The 16409-nt window shown below is 44.2% G+C and overlaps 1 long non-coding RNA gene across 14 annotated transcripts; it reads right to left on the bottom strand.

Moving 5' to 3' along the window:
• Positions 1 to 749: 749 nt before the first annotated feature.
• Positions 750 to 14144, bottom strand: LOC123080904 (uncharacterized). Of its 14 annotated transcripts, XR_006438573.1 has the most exons (12): positions 13410 to 14144; positions 12539 to 12741; positions 8064 to 8237; positions 6349 to 6456; positions 6250 to 6265; positions 5335 to 5766; positions 5145 to 5246; positions 4751 to 4864; positions 3764 to 3901; positions 2447 to 2667; positions 1278 to 1947; positions 750 to 1178 (listed from the first exon to the last, which is right to left on the bottom strand). It is a non-coding gene; the product is annotated as an uncharacterized lncRNA (long non-coding RNA). The 14 variants fall into 14 exon arrangements; XR_006438575.1 differs by lacking the exon at positions 6250 to 6265; XR_006438572.1 differs by lacking the exon at positions 8064 to 8237 and having other exon boundaries at positions 6207 to 6265.
• Between the last annotated feature and the right edge of the window lie 2265 nt (positions 14145 to 16409).

The raw sequence follows: 16409 nt of genomic DNA, 5'->3' as shown, positions 1-16409 counted from the left end.
TTTGTCAACACTTGATCAATCACTGTTTTTTAAGATACATATGCACAAACCTGATTCGGTTGTTTTAAATATATACGGTTCTCATTTTGTTAACGTGCGTTCTTTTTGAGTTTACTCTAATCGTACTTGTGTTTTAAATATGCATGCTATCTTGTCATTCTTGTGCTTAATGCAAAATAGAGGCTAGTGACGTGGATAATTAAGAGAACACCACGGATACGCTCCTCGGCCAACGGCGCAAACAAATAAAGAAACACCACTAAAATCGAGGAGACCGATAGCATGGCAAAACAAGTAAGATCCTTTAACGACACCATCCAATAATGGCGCGGGTACCCATCGGACACCACTGGTAAGACCGCCCGTAGTGGCGCGTGCTCGCATCATCGCCAATGTGTACAACTTACTAGTGGCGTCCACGCGCAACGGGGCTAAAGTGGGTGACATTAGTGGTGTGGGAGGCCGGCAATAGTGACCCTTACCAGTGGCGTCATACTTGCGACATGGGGATCGAGTACCACTAATGACGTTCTGCCAACGCCGCTAGTAGGCTTTTCTGCACTAGTGGTTCCCTGATCTCCAATCTCCCGCACCTCACATGTTTTCATGTCACTCGACCCCGACCAGTGCCCACCGATGGTCTACTAGCCTCCCTCAACCTCACTATGACAGTGGACACCATGGTACGCTCAATCTCATAGGAACCTGAATCAGGCAAAAGCTCAAACGGGCCGAGTGCACACTGAAACTACAACCAAGAAGCAGAGGAATAGCAGCGCGAGAGAACCAAGAGGAGAGTTTTGGTAGGCACTGCATACACTCAGGAGCACGCCCACCGACTGCACCCGCTCACCCACTCTGCCTCCAGTACTTCTGCGGACCACTATGCCCAGCAAGTCAAGGACGCAATAGTGTTCAGGGCATCGCCTACACCTCATGGCCAATGCACATGTTTGTTATTGCAACAAACTCAAAGAAGAAAGCAAAGCTTAAATAACAGATGGCATGATTAATCTAACAACCCCCCCCCCCCCCCCCCCTAAGCTTGTCCAAGGTTTGGTACTGAACGACCAATTCCCTCTTGCAGCTCGATGAACTTCAAATGCGGCAATGGCTTCGTCGGTATATATGCAAGTTGGTCCTTGTTCTCACATGCTCTGCAGCCACAGTGCCTTACTCTACACAATCACGAATAAAATGATATCAATTTGAATGTGTTTACTGTAGGCGTAAAAAACCGGGGTCTTGCTCAAAGAGATGGCGGATTGGTTGTCAACCTTCAGGTTCACACAGTCCACTTCCTTGCACCTCAAATCACCAAGCACGGGCTAGCCACAAGCCCTGACAAGCTGTTGATGATGCAGAAATGTATTCTACTTCACAAGATGAAAAAGCAACTACTCTTTGCTTTTGTGAGACCCAGGAGATGATATTCGAGTCAAGGAAGAACACGTTACCACGTGTACTCTTAAACTCATTGATGTCTCCCGCTAGATCACTATCACTGTATCCCACAAGTGTTGGTGATTCTTCCTTTTTCTGTTGTAATGACAACAAAGGGAAGTGGTTCCTTTTATGTACTTCAAGATCCGCTTTATAGCAACCATATGGGACATTGTATGTTCCTGCATGGATCTACTTACAATTCCCACTGAGTAAGCAAGATATGGCCTGGTGTTACACAAATACCTCAGGCTGCCTACGAGACTCCTCTACATTGTAAGATGCACCATCTCTTCATCCTTTTGACTTGTGTAGCTTCAGTTTTGGTTCCATTGGAATCTAACTTACATCCCTGCCTTCTCATGAATTTTCAAGGCATATCATGTTTGGCAAAGTGTGATACCATCTGGGCCTTGAGCAACTTCAATGATCAAATACTAGGATGACAATCCAAGAACACGCATCTTGAACAAATCCATCATTTGACTCTTGAAGTTTGCAAACCTGGAATCACTTGAGCGTGTAATGATTAAATCATCATCATATACTCCCACAACTAATCAAGCAAATACTCTATCCTTGCAAGAATAAAGCAAAACCTTTTTGCCGTTTGTTCAAAATAAAATCTATTTTTGGAATGGAAAAGAGAGAGAAAAGCATAAAGGTAATAAGGGAAAACAATTTATTATTCAGTGAAAATGGGGTCTTTTTGGAACAGAGAAGGGGCAACAACACTAAATGTGCATGACCATGAAAATCTGTGGTCTGCCTTCAGAAAACAATACCAAATCGCAAGTTTATAAACAAAGATTTCTTTCTTTGGTGCAAGAGAAGGGGCAAGAGAAGGGCAAAGCAAAATGATATGAAACGCAGATATAGATCAATTCTGCTCCAATAATTCTGCTCAATGTGCACAATCTAAATAAGCACTCTCGTTACAGACTGAATCAAGGTAAAGAAAAGGAGAAAGAAAGAGAAAGGTGCTGTACATGAATGGCCTCACCTACATGTTTTTCGGTAGACCTTAACAGTGACTGCTTGTGTACTTTCAACAGCATGAGTGATCTTCTTCATTAACTCTCACATCCAGCATACTCTCAAACTGACAATATCGATTATTGGTTTAATTTGCGGAAAGGAGAACCGACAGGGATAGGTCACAGGCCCCATCAATCATTTAGCTGCTCTTTTCCTCTTTTTCATGTGTTTCCTTCATCAATCAATCTGTGCAAAAACAAAACATAAAAACTAAAAACCAATATTCACCCGCCATGGTAAATTTAAGTGATTTGCCCGAGTTACCTCTCATGCTACTAATCACACATCAATTGCGATGCAAAATAACCATCCAGTACTATAATCAACATTAATGTTTGGAAGAAGTTAAGTACAATTAAGCGTTCCAGTTGATTAGAGTTACAGTGAGTGATACTTGGATTGCCCATTGGCCTGTAGGTGCCACTTAACCAACGTCTTTTTTGTAAATTTAATCACGTAAGGTGCTTCAAGAGGCATAAAATCAGTTTTGAAGAAGCAACCCTATTCTTGTGAAATTCGTATACTCCATAATGAATAGCAGCATGGTGAACTAACACCACACTTATTTTAACTACAAAAAACAGAATCAACACAAAACTAAAGAAAAAAATCATCGCAGACCTTTCAGAGCAAAACTGAGGTTTAAAAAGCCACGCAGGAGATGTTGACTGATGTGCGCCTAAAAATGTTTAAAACTAACCAATAGAGCAAACTATAATAGGAGTATGTGGTGGAAAAAGCTGAACATATCGTGATCATTAACACATTTCGATACACCATCTATAGAGCACCATACCTATACAATGGCTATCTGAAGCAGTAAAAATCCTTCAAACAGTAACTGTTAATATATTCTTCTTTAGCAAAGTATTACATACTCCCTCCGTCCTTCAAAGAGTGTACTTCCAACTTTATTGGAGAGTCAAACTATCTCAAAGTTTGACTGAGTTTGTGCAAAAATATATCAATGTTTGTGAAACCAAATAGGTATATGATGAAAATATATTTTATCATGAATCTAATGCTACTAATTTGATGGCATAAATGTTGATGTATTATTGTATAAATACAGTCAAATATAAAAAAGTTTGACTTTCCAACAAAGTTGGAAGTACACTCTTTCAAGGACGGAGGGATGGAATAAGAGGTTCAGCTATATGTCTATCAAATGATGCAAGGCACAATATAAACTGAAAGAAACATCACATGCTTCAAGGTATACACTGTATCGACCATTAAATAGAGGAGAGGGCCATAAAGAAACACGATAAAGGCCACTCACCTGCTTCTTCTCCCGCCTTGCTTTGGTATATACAGATGAAATACTCCAATAATGATGAGTTCCTAGTTGAACTGAAAGGCATCACTGTTAGGAGAGAGCAAAACAGTATGCTCTGGAGTAGTTTGAAATGATCAAAACCTGTCAGAGCAAACCAAACAAATCTTCAGGTACTTTTGTAGAAATATGAGAGTATCTCATTTGTGCATGGATAGTGAAAACAGTTTGCAACACATGACATGCTGCAAATTTCCTAATTAATCTACTTTTGCTGTAACATGAGAACGATCTGCTAAAGAGACAGAAATATAAATGCCTGATTGAAAGAACAGAAGCTATAAGCACCCTATATGAACAAGTGCAGCCCCTCAAATCTTCTTCAGAAGGTTGTATCATCTGATCAACAAAAGCTTCAACAGCACACCTTACTGGTAGATGCGGTGGACTATCATAAATAGCACAAAACTGAATCCTTACACGTATATATTATCCAAAATTTCCATTTCGGTTCACACTGCATTTAGACTTTTAGAGGCTGCTTTTCAGTTAGAAAGCGTTTAAGACACAACATTGCAGCCAAGGCTTTGACAAGACCATACAAAGAAGACTTAACTAAACGCACATACATAGCTAACACTTGGGCCAAAGGAATATTTTATCTGTTTAGCTAGAGCCGAAATGGAAGCAAGCAAGCAGATAAGATAGATGAGGCAGGAACAATCAAACAACGATATAAATTTAAAGTAGTTCTTATCCAAGCACATGAAAAATAAACGTTATAAGCGCTCCTAGCAGAAATCAAATAGAAAAGGTATTGACCTAGGGCTTGCAACATCAAATTGAGTGAACTGTGCCGATGCCAAAAGGGTGATCTAAGGTTAGCAGCAAAGTTGAGGCACAATCTACAATATCTATGATATCCACAATCAAAGCCATTAGTTTTCCAAATGAAGTATCTATGGGGAGGCTGGAGGATGGGAACAAACCTACCACATGCCACAGACAACCACTGAATCCTCGTCAAAAAAATAATTGTCGTCAGCATGAGAATTATACTGCCACCCAATGTCATAAACCCAATCATTCCAGGTTGCACCTGAGCATCTGCAGAGCAGTCAAGTAGAAAATATTTGGTTATCTAGAACATAAATTTTAGAGCCATCCATAGGATCCCTTTAAATTCGAAGAAAACATCAATAGAATCTAGTGAAGTTAAGAGATAAATTAGTACAATCATCAAAACGACTAATCACAAAATGTGACTTCTTCCTTCACGTTTTATGCATCTTTCAATAGTAAAGTGCATCGGGCAAGCTTGTGACATTTTGTGAATCTTCCAAATATAAAGTATATTCAAACCTAAGCAGCAGCAGTGCATACTTACGAATTGGAGGACTTAGCAGGCATCGCCCCCTCCACCATGAACAGGTTGGCCGTTTGGATGATCCACTTGAGCAAATAGTAGTGATGGATGTGTACATCACGCCTGCAAGACCCACCACCAGAAATTAACCGAAGTAGAACAGCAAGAAAAAGTAGCAAAAGCATCCCAAAAACACATCAAGATAGCTCACATCATGTCCGTAGACGTAGTCCGCTTCCCAGTTGCTCTGCGCCATTCTGCAACCACAACAAACCTGGGAAAACAAAGAGAAATCAGCGCAGGAGCCAAGCGAATCGAGCAGGAAGTGGCGGGATCAGAGACTTAGCGATCTCATTGCTCTGCTGGTTGTTGTCTCCTCCCTTGTCGCCACGGCCACCCTTGTTGTTGCTGTGGCCGAGGAGGTCAAGTTGGACACCTGCCATGCTCCTCACCGCTGTCCCTGAGCACTTCACAAGGAGAGTTCCAAGCCTCACACCTCCTTCCTCCCGCTCTGCACATCACCCTCAGCTACCAACCTCGTCCCCCCAGCTGTGATTATTTCAAGATGATATCGACATGCTATTTCTCTCGCATGGAACAGATGGTACATGTTCAGCATCAGTCAGTCTCACTAATCTTTCAGCTACAAAGGCAGAAAAAACAATGGCATGATAAATACATTAAAAAAATGGAACAATAATGCTTGTAGTGCTAAAAAACTGTGAAAGTAACAATCGAGGACAAAAGAACAGTTATTTGTAACAACAGCAAGCTTGACAGATGCAAAACGACTACATTCTGAAACTATATCTTTAAAACCAAATTACAAAGGAATAAAATTATCTAATAGAACATAAACATCATGTATCTTTAGGAACAAATTTTTAGAATCCTGGTCTATTAGCATGCCTAGCTGCCAATTAAGAATATAAGCAAAAGACATGTACATTTTTGCATTTTTTATAGCGATACTGAACCCCTTCTGGTCTATCAGCATGATGTTTATGTTCTGATGCTCTATTTATAGCTTGTACAAAAAGGGGTTCAGTATCACTATAAAAAATACAAAAATGCGAAACCGACCGAAGAACATGTAGCTTAGCTGAATGGGGAGATGATTCCTGACCTGCCGATTGAGAATCCTATACATTCGGCCAACAAACTATCAGGAAGAGATAAAAGAACAGGGCAAGGAGGGATGCTGTTTCTGAAACAATATTTTTACCTGCTCTAAGGAAGGACTCTCCGGTGAATTCTGACCAGACTGATTTGCTACCAATTGCCTCTCTTGTGCTACAGCGCTTCTTTGAGCTGAATAGAAAAACTCACCAGCCTGAAAGTTAAAAAGAAATTTAGGAGAAGCGTTACCATATATGGCGAGCATGGGAAAGTTGAGTTCAATTTTGCGTGTTCTTATTTACTACTAGAAAGGATGGCATGATCGTATTGCCAGCCCCCACCCCACCCCAACATCCACACACATGTCGAACATTGTTTCTCAGCATGGCAAAAAAGATACTACTGCCCATTCAATAACTGGTCTTGAGATCTTACTACTTCAACACACAAATCAAAAGTGATTAGCACACAACATTTATGACACGTTTAACCCCACAAGATATAATTTGCACATGATACTAAACAGCAAATGTACGCCACACAATAGCCTTAGTTCTCCAAATTCACAATGCCATCTGTGCGCCCCCTACCAGATCCTTCACCTTAACCAGCCAAACAGCACGCAGCAGGCAGATCCTCCACCTAAACCAGGCAAATAGCTAAAATCGATTGCAGGAGAATATGGAGGACGAGGCAGGCCGGACAGCGTGGTGCAGGGAAGGCGAATGTGGGGAGGGGAGCGCCGGGTTTCTAGAGCAGGGGAGGCAGAGGACAACGGGGAGGGGGCGCAGGGCTCGACAAAGGAAAGGGATTGGTCGCCACCGCGGTTTCTCACTGTGATAATATCTAAGTGACCGAGGAAGCTACTCAACTCTCTGTATAGTGAATAAAAGGGTACGCCAGTGACCTACCCTGGAGGCTGTGCAAACGTGAACGAGAACGGATGGCCAAGGAGATGCCATGCAGTCAAAATATACAACAGTAGAAGATCTATTCAACTCTGGATAGTGGTAAAAAGGACGTAAAAGGGTCCACCGGTCATCTACCCCTGGAGGCTGTGCAAACGTGAACAAGATCGGATGGCTAAGGAGACACCACACAGTCAAAATGTACAACAGTAAAAGGATCTAACGGTCCACGATGGTGAAACGAGCGCAAGTGCCTCCTATGGCCGGGTAGAGCAGCAACCTTTACTAGTTAGATAAGGCCATGAAAGTTTTGTGTCGCAGCTACAGTTATTCCATCATCCGTTTTAATGACCCAAGCTGCTAACTATGTTCTGTTGAGTTCTGTTCTAATAACTAGCTAGTGTTTGCACAAATTATTTGGTACAGTTACAAGGTACCATACAAATAAATGGCACATTTTACAACTAGCAGCACCAGAGGCATATAACTCTCTCAAATAGGATAACATCTATTTAGTCCGATAATTGCGCTTTGATTGAATGCTTACCACAATACACATATCATGCCAAAATATAACACGTCCTAACTCTCAAGTATTGCTATAGAACAACACTAACACTAATTTGACTCATTGAACCCTTCAAACGCCAACACACACACAATCAGGCTCACCCCCGAACAAAAGAAAGATAAACACTGCTTGGCAACCGCCTCGTCTTAGAACATCTAATACTGTTCTAAACTCATCTCCCACACTACAAAACTCAAAAGCCCAAAGCAACTGAGGACACATAGAAACCAAGGCTGGTCCTAAAGAGTACCAAACTAAAGAGAAGTTTCTTTCGACAATGCCATCCATACAAATGTTTGAGTGCCGCGGAATAGGTGAAGCGTTCAACAGTAGAGCCCTAACCTGATCTCGAGGTCGTGGCTGACGCATTCAAAGGTGTTGACAAAGTCCCCTTCCTTGATAGGATTGGTTCCCTCGTCGAACAGCTGCTTATGTGCCTGATTTACTGGTCCGAAAGGTGTTGACAAAGTCCCCTTCCTTGATAGCATTGGTTACCAACTTCGTGGTTTCTAGTTTCTAGGCATATGAACGAAAAACACGTCCCATTATAATATTTTGTACCAGTACATACATGTTGATTAGCAATACCATTAATTTTCCTAACTGTAGTTCAGCACACTCGCCACTGGGTTTAGATAGCTAATAATTTGTAAATCTGAGTACTATTTCATATTAAGTTGCCTATAAATTTATCTGTCTAGTTAATTATCAGAGGTTTAAGATACAGTTTTATGTTTGGATTATGTTCATTAATACATATGAATTTAACCAATGGCTTGATCAGTTGTCTGAGGCATCGCAAACTTCAAGCAAGATTTCGTTTCCCTAGCATATACTGCTGTTTCTCTCCATCCTTAGGTCCATGCCACTTGCAACAGAAAATGAGCAACAGTCATGGTTAAAAAGTGCATCCGGAGCTTTGTGTGACGACAATGTGATCTTTTAGGTTTTTATAGAGTACATATGCAACGTGTGTGGAAGTTTACTACTGAATGCTTGCATGCTGTCCGAAATCGACAAATCATACATGTTTATTCTGCTATGTGATGAACAACTTGGTTATATTTACGCTCGTGCAGCAAACAGGGAGATACCTTCATCAAAGGAAACTCCCTCGCATTCTTCTTAAGTTGGAACATGCCAAGGCGTTCGATTTGGTTTCTTGGTTGTTTCTTTTGAAGGTAATGCAACACCAGGGTTTTTGGCCTATCTGGTGTCACCTGATCAGTGCCTTACTCTACACTTCATTTACTAGAGTTTTGCTAAATGGGATGCCCAGAGAAGAACTTCAGCACCAAACAGGCCTCTCTCCCCTATGTTGTCTGTTATTCTGTCCTAAATGCTATCATTCGAAGAGAAAGTGATGCTGGTCTCCTGCAACCACTTGCCCTCGCCCACTCTGGCATTGAGTTTCTCTCTATGCAGATGATGTGATCTTGTTCTTGAGACTGGTTGCCTCAGACATTGATCTTATTTTGGAGATTCTCCGTGTTTTTGGTGTTGCTTCAGGTCAGAAAACTAACATTCAGATGAGCAGTGTCACCCCCATCCAATCCTCCGAGGAAAACATTAATTTGGTGCAGCAGCTCATGCCTTGTGAAATCAAGGAGTCCCCCCTTCAAATATCTCAGTGTTCCCCTCTCCTGAGGCCTTGTTCGTTTAATCCTCCTCCCAAGGGGATTGGAGTGGATTGGAGAGGATTTTGGCTTGTAGGGGATCTAATCCCCCTCAAACCCTGCCATTCCCCTTCAAAAACCACCTCAACCTAACAAGGCCTGAAGGAAATTAGCCAAGGCACAAGTGGAGCCCTTCATTGATCGTATTGCCGATCTTATGCCGGGATGGAAGGCTGACCTCATGAATCGGGGATTTTAGATTGGTCCAAGTGGAACATGCCATGACCTCCACGCGGTCTGTCTTACTATTTCCCTTGATCTACCCCCGTGCACCATCAAAGAGATTTACAAAATTAGGCGGGGCTTCCTTGGAGAGGTAGAAAAGAGGCAAATGGTGGACATTGCTTGGTTGCCTAGCCTAAAGTTTGTCACCTTAAAGAGCTCGGGGGTGCTTGGTATCCATGATCTAAAATCCTTAGGATTGGCGCAGAGGATGTGATGGTTATGGCTGCCCAAGACACAACCGGATAAGTCATGGGCTGCTTTCTCTATACATGTTCATGACTCAGTTAGCCGGTAATCCCTAAGCGAAGAGTGGACAAGTGGACCATGAAGGAGGCTCTTTTGGACAATAGGTGGATGCAGGACATTGTTGGTGACCTCATGGTCGCAGCCCTGGCTGAGTTCTTGCACATTTGGGAGTTGATCTCGGTTGTGCAGCTGCCACCGGATGTGCAAGATGAACACGGAAATTCACAGAGTCCGGACAGTTCTCAACCAGTTCGGCCTATAAGGCCTTATTCCATGGGCTGTTTATTTTCAGCCATGGAAGCTTATCTGGAAGTCTTGGGCGACAAAGAAGTGTCAGTTTTTCCTCTGGTCAGCAGCGCACAATAGATGCTAGACTGCCGACAGATTAGCACGAAAGGGTCTGCCCCACCTGAGCCAATGACGTCTTTGTAATCAAGAGACAGAGACAATCTAACACATTTTGACAAACTGTGTCTTCTCTAAACAAGTTTGGTGCATCATCTTCTATTGCTCCGGTTTACCAGACTCCTCACCACACGCCAAGAATGATGTGTTCTGTGCTTGGTGGCTGAGAATCAATTCTTTGACTCTGGGAAACTTCAAACAGGGGCTTAACTCACTGATCACATGCGGGCATGGATGTTGTGGAAGCATCAAATGACAGTGTGTTTAATGGTGCTACATCGAGTGCCTAGCTGGTGCTTAGACGAATTTGGGAGGAAGGACACCTCTAATGCATGGCCGGAGCAAGGGGCTTGGTGCAGCTGTTAGCTGCTGCCACCTAATGGTAGTTTTTGAGGTAGCTCAGGTCATTTTGTTTTTGTAACAGGCACGTGTTTTCCCTGTTCTAGCAGAGGGGTGAGTGGGGTGTGTCAGGTTTTCCTTGTAAATATTTTCTTTCTCCTTAATGCAATTATACAGAGGCCTCATGTGTATTCGAGAAAAAAAGAACTTGGCTATATTTCATCTTTCAAACTTGCTTTCCGTTTCTCATTTTGTCAACATACGTCATGCATGTTGTTCCTCTAATTGCAGATTTTTTTTGTTGCGCTACATACCCATGAAAAACATGCAACTATTTCTTGCATGGGGAGGGGCCTAGGTTAAGAACCAGTTACCTACTCCCTCCCTCCGAAATTATTTGTCGCATAAATGGATAAAAATGGATGTATCTAGAACTAAATATATCTAGATACGTCCATTTCTCCGACAAGTATTACCAGACGGAGGGAGTAGTTGTTTTTGTGTTTGGAGATGCAACAGGATTTGAATTCTACTACCAAAATAACCTTTTTTTACTGCAATTCTTTAGGGGGGGGGGGGTAAAATTCTCCATAGGGTGAAATATGCAGTTGACAAAAGAAAGATTGGAAGGAGACAGGAAAACATGGTTTTTAAGGCGTCCCTAAGGTGTCTTAGGCGATGCCTAAGCGTCAGGGCGCTCCCTGGTCACAAGGCGACGGCCTTGCCTTAGTCATGTGTCTACGGCGTCCACTTTAACTCTTAGGGCGTCCAAGTCATCAGCCTAGGCGCCATTCTGCCCGCCTTAGATAAATCAAGACGCCTCAGACAGGGGCTGGGGCTTCAGGCAGGAAACAGAGTCCAGCGTGGGAAGAAAAGGGCGGGAACTGTTGGCGCGGAAGAGAGATCGAACCCCTCTCGTGTTTCAGTCCACACGAGGGATCTCCTCTCTTGACCTTTGGCGGCAGCTGGAGCTGCAGATTAGATGTAATGTGAAATAAGGCATCAAAGGACAGAAGGAAACGACACTGAGCCACCTGGACCATATTTAATTAGCGCAACACTCTGGGAATCAAGCCACAGATGCTTCACGGAGTTTAGGATCCAGGTGGCCATCCTGGCTAGTGGCTACTGATGATTACCTTGAGGAGTTGTGGTTGAGATCTAGAAAACCCTTACCAAAGATCATCAAGAAGGAATTCGACTCGGTGGTCATCCTCATTGTTTGGAAACTTAGGAAACAGCAGTGATCCATCCCGGCTCTTGTGATTCACATTCGTGATGAACTCCAGACTTGGATGGCTGCTGGAGCAGTGTGTTTACAAAATTTTGTGACAAAGTAGCTTCTTAGGCTTGTGGTGTGGTGTTGACCTGTGGCATTGGTTGCAATGTGAAGAGGCTATTCTTGTAACACACTTTGCTGCCTCCCATATAAATATGGTATGCATTTTGTGTACTCTCGAGAAAAAAAAAGGCAGTGGGGTGCGGAGACCAGGTGACACTACTTTTAGTATGTATGGGTCGTCATGGACAGCACATTTCCCTTTTTAGCTGTGCGCTTGGCCAATCCATCCAACACCCAGCCACTTGCTAGACAGGTTTTAAACCCAAAATTAAATGGCCCCTTAAAGAATGATGATGTAAATTCAAGAGATAAGTTCTATTGAGTTCCAAGTCCCACACAAGACTGTTACTTCGCACATACAGAAGCACATGAACATGTTCTATGTGGGTAATATGAGTGTCTAGGGGATATTGCAATGCCACTTCTTTGACAAATCACCCCATACCAGTGAAAAATCATACAGAACCTAATGAACAATGCAAAGCTCAGTGGAATTCACACATTTCACCACACAATGGTGCAGTCCTGGCACCGACAATGATCTCAAGAAAGTAAAAAATATACAGTACATTATTCGGACTCACCTTCTCTGAAGGTGAAGCACCATCAACGTTGCTATCAGAGGTCGTAGGTTCCCAGCATCATCTTTGCTGGTTGTACCCTTCGCCGATTCTTCATTTGGTGCCCTCTTAGGAACATCACTAGGAGAATCTTTGGGTAGCAAGGCACATCCATGTTTGTTGAGTGTGCTACACCCTCGAGAGCACCTTCTCCATAACAAGGAGCCCTAGGTGAAAACAATGGTGTAAATTTTCAGTCTATAATTTTAAGGTTAGAAATAACATAAGGCCATGAAAGTTTTGTGGCACAGCTACAATTGTTCCATCGTCCGTTTTAATGACCCAAGGTGCTATGTTCCGTTCTAACAACGGGCTAGTGTTTGCACAAATTATTTAGTACAATTACAAGATACCATACAAATAAACGACACATTTTATAACTGGCAACACCAGAGGCATATAACTCTTCTCAAATAGTATAACATCTATTTAATCCAATAATTGCACTTTGACTGAATGTTCATCAGAATACACATATCATGCCAAAAGATGACAGGTCCTAACTCTGAACTCTGAAGTATTTCTATCGAATAACAATAACACTAATTCGACCCACTGAACCCCTCAAACGCCAACACACACAATCAGGCTTGCCCCCGAACAAAAGAAAGACAAACACCACTTGGCAACCACCTCGCCGTAGAACATCTAATACTGCTCTACACTCATCTCCTAAACTACAAAACTCAAAAGACCAAAGCAACTAAGGACAAATAGAAACCAAGGCTGATCCTAAAGAGTAACGAACTAGAAAAGTTTCTTTCCACAATGCCATCCATACAAATGTTTGTGTGTGGCTCCGAATAGGCGAGGCGTGCAAGAGTAGATCCCTAACCTGATCATGAGGTTGTGGCTAACGCATTCAAAGGCGTTGACAAAATCCCCATCCTTGACAGCATCCGTGCTTGTAGTACTTGTCTGGTGGGCCGAACCGAGTCATGTCGCGGCTTCCCAGGTCATGATCCACGATCGACGCACTGTCCCCGTGGACATGGAGTAGAGCAGAGACCTGCCAACGAGAACGCTGGGATGTTCTGCGAATTCCATGGAGAACTCGCCTTGGCAGCGCATCGAGGGAAGCTCGCCCCAGCCGCCAGTCTCCGACGAGCATACGCGTCGTTGTCGGTGCCTTCCTCCACGGCGAAGAGGAAGACCACGCGGAAAGGGCCCGCGAGGCAGTCGAGGACGAGGTGGTCGCACCCGTCCTTGCAGAGGAAGGGGTGCGCGGCCGTGGCGGCAGCCGGGGGCCCGCCGGAAGCGGCGGTCCGGGGCGACGAGGGAGAAGGACGAGGCGGCGGTGGGGATGAAGCAGGGGCTGCGCTCGTCGGCCCGGTTGTGGAGGAACCCGAGCGCGGGGGGTGCCGGGTGGAGCTCGCGGAGGCGGCGTCGGAATCCCGGTTGCGAGACGGTGTGGCTCCAGGTCTTGCGGACCATGGAGGCGCGGAGGAGGCGTACTGGGCCATCGGGCGGGAGGCGGAGGGGGACCTCGTCCGGCGGCGGGGCGGCGGCGGCGCCGCTGACATTGGTGGTGGCTAGGTCTGGGTGCGGGAGAGAGGGTGGGGGAGAGGGGAGGGGGGGAATGGTTCGGCTCAACCAGTTCGAGGAGATCTTTTCTACCGTGGTGTGCTGCACAAACGCGCCGATCGATCGATCCGTCGGTCAGTGGGAATTTTTCCAAAGAAGAGAAAAATGACGGATTAAATCGACGGTTCCGTCCATCGTCGATGCCGTGGACTGAATTTCTTACGCCATTCCATTTCTCTGAAAGTATTTTCCTGGTGAACATACTATTGAGTGTTCTCTCCACGTGCGCATACATCGTCTCATCGCCAAAATTTAATTTACTAATTACTGTTTCTCCATCTAAGTTTCCTAGAATTGTGGACTCCATGATCTTGGATACGTGCTGACGAATTTATGTTTTGAGTAGCCTCTCGATTAAATGAAAAAAAATTGTACTTTCTCCGTCCACGAATACAATGCCACCTCACAATGCCTTGAAAAAAAATCATCTTGTAATCGACAGCTAACTTTGGCCATTAATTTTTTGGTTTTGTTTTTCTTTTGAATGACAACTTTAGTAGTAAAAGACGCCAGGGCCGGAGTGCTTCATGCCACTCGTCTCGCACTTATCGTTTGGGGGGAAATATATGTATATCACTAGAATATAGTATTAGATTCATAGTTACCAACCGTCTGGCTTGGTAAGCTACCAAAGGAACAGCTGAAAGATTTGTAGTTGAGAAAAGTTTTGAATGATATATTTTCTAGACAAGTGACATGTAGTATTTTGTTGGTCAAATCGATGGTTAAAATATGGACCCAAATTATGAGGTGGCCTTGTACACACAGACAGAGGGAGTATGATTTTCTTTTATAAATGGTGGTTTGGGAGGAACAGGTCCTCTAAAACCGAAGGGGCATGCTGACTAAATGGTGATCCGAAGGCGCTAAATCTATTATCAAAATTTGGATTCGATACAATGTGGACTACTCTCCAAATGAAGACTAGAAGGTATATGGAGGCATATGTTTTGCAAATGACAAGTGTGACACCCCTACGTATTTTTCAAAAAAAGAAAGATTATACCTCCTAGACTTTGCATCCGCGGATGCGCACCGTATAATACGGTTGATGCCAGTCAGCGAGAGCAAAATCATCATCAAATAGATGGACAACAACTACAAGAAAATGACAATATATGAAAATTACATACAATCAAGTCGCCTTCTTCTACGTTAGCAACTTTAACAAGGGAGAATGTTCCTCTTTATAAGCATGTTGGTGTTTGATTTGATGAGGTGACGTCACTTTAAGCATGTTGGTTAATTCTAGAGGCTCACGTGGCTCATTCATGCATGACAGGTGGTGTGGTGCGGGAGAGGGACGACCAGGTTTGCGGGGAACACCCTTGCGTGACTGTTGGGTCCTTATTCATTGTGGCTGCGAACGGCGACATCCCAGACGTCGACCACCACCTAAGTGACTCGACGAACGACACATCTGCATCCTCTCCCGCTGCTCCGTGTGTCATCTTATACTCTCTGTTAGAGTTGGCGTTTGGTTCACTGATAGTAGCAAATCGATTTATTTATTTTTGCGGGAACACTTGTATTACTCAAATAATAATGTCTTTACAATCATCAAGGGAAATACCCAAGACTTCGTCTGGACCAGATCCCAGCCAGGTCATAGTTCGCCCCTCAACACGAGTAAATCTAGCCAGACTATCACTAGCTTTATTCTGGGCTCTCACAACATGAGTAACACAAGTTTGCCTAAGACGCATGAGAAGTTTCTCGATCGCATCACTAGCTTGGCTTCAACCACCCGTCGCTTGCTTTGGCTGTCATCTAAACTTAATAGGAAATTCCTCAAACGTTCAACAGAGCTTTACTTTGATGAGGTGCGGTCACTGCATGTTTTTTTTTTTTTGACAAAGTGCGGTCACTGCATGTTGATGTTTGGCACTTGGCAGGGCCGCAGCCGGCCGCCGAACGCGTCGAGCTGGAGAACGGGCTGGTTGACCGCGAAGCCGAGGACGCCACGCCGCAGGCCCCTTGACGGACGGGATCACGGGAGCAGAACGTGGGGTGCAGAGGCAGAGCCAGTAGAAAACTGGCTTCTACGGCGTTCGTCGGAGCTGGTTGACCGGAGCAACGGTGCCCCTCATTCTCGCTACGCTACCACGTTTGCCGCATTTTCTGGGATATACTATGTCGCTCGCCGTCGCGTCCACTCCGGCGTCGGCGTGCGCGCGCTTCCCCACGCGCGGCCCTGTCCTGTCTCTTCACCCACCCCGCCGTGCCTAGGCTAGCCTTCCATCATGCTAGC

Source organism: Triticum aestivum, chromosome 3D, assembly GCF_018294505.1.
Source record: "Triticum aestivum cultivar Chinese Spring chromosome 3D, IWGSC CS RefSeq v2.1, whole genome shotgun sequence".
In the NCBI taxonomy this organism is placed as follows: Eukaryota; Viridiplantae; Streptophyta; class Magnoliopsida; order Poales; family Poaceae; genus Triticum; species Triticum aestivum.
The sequence above is the reverse complement of the archived record's forward strand: the minus strand, read 5'-3'. Positions and strand labels throughout refer to the sequence as shown.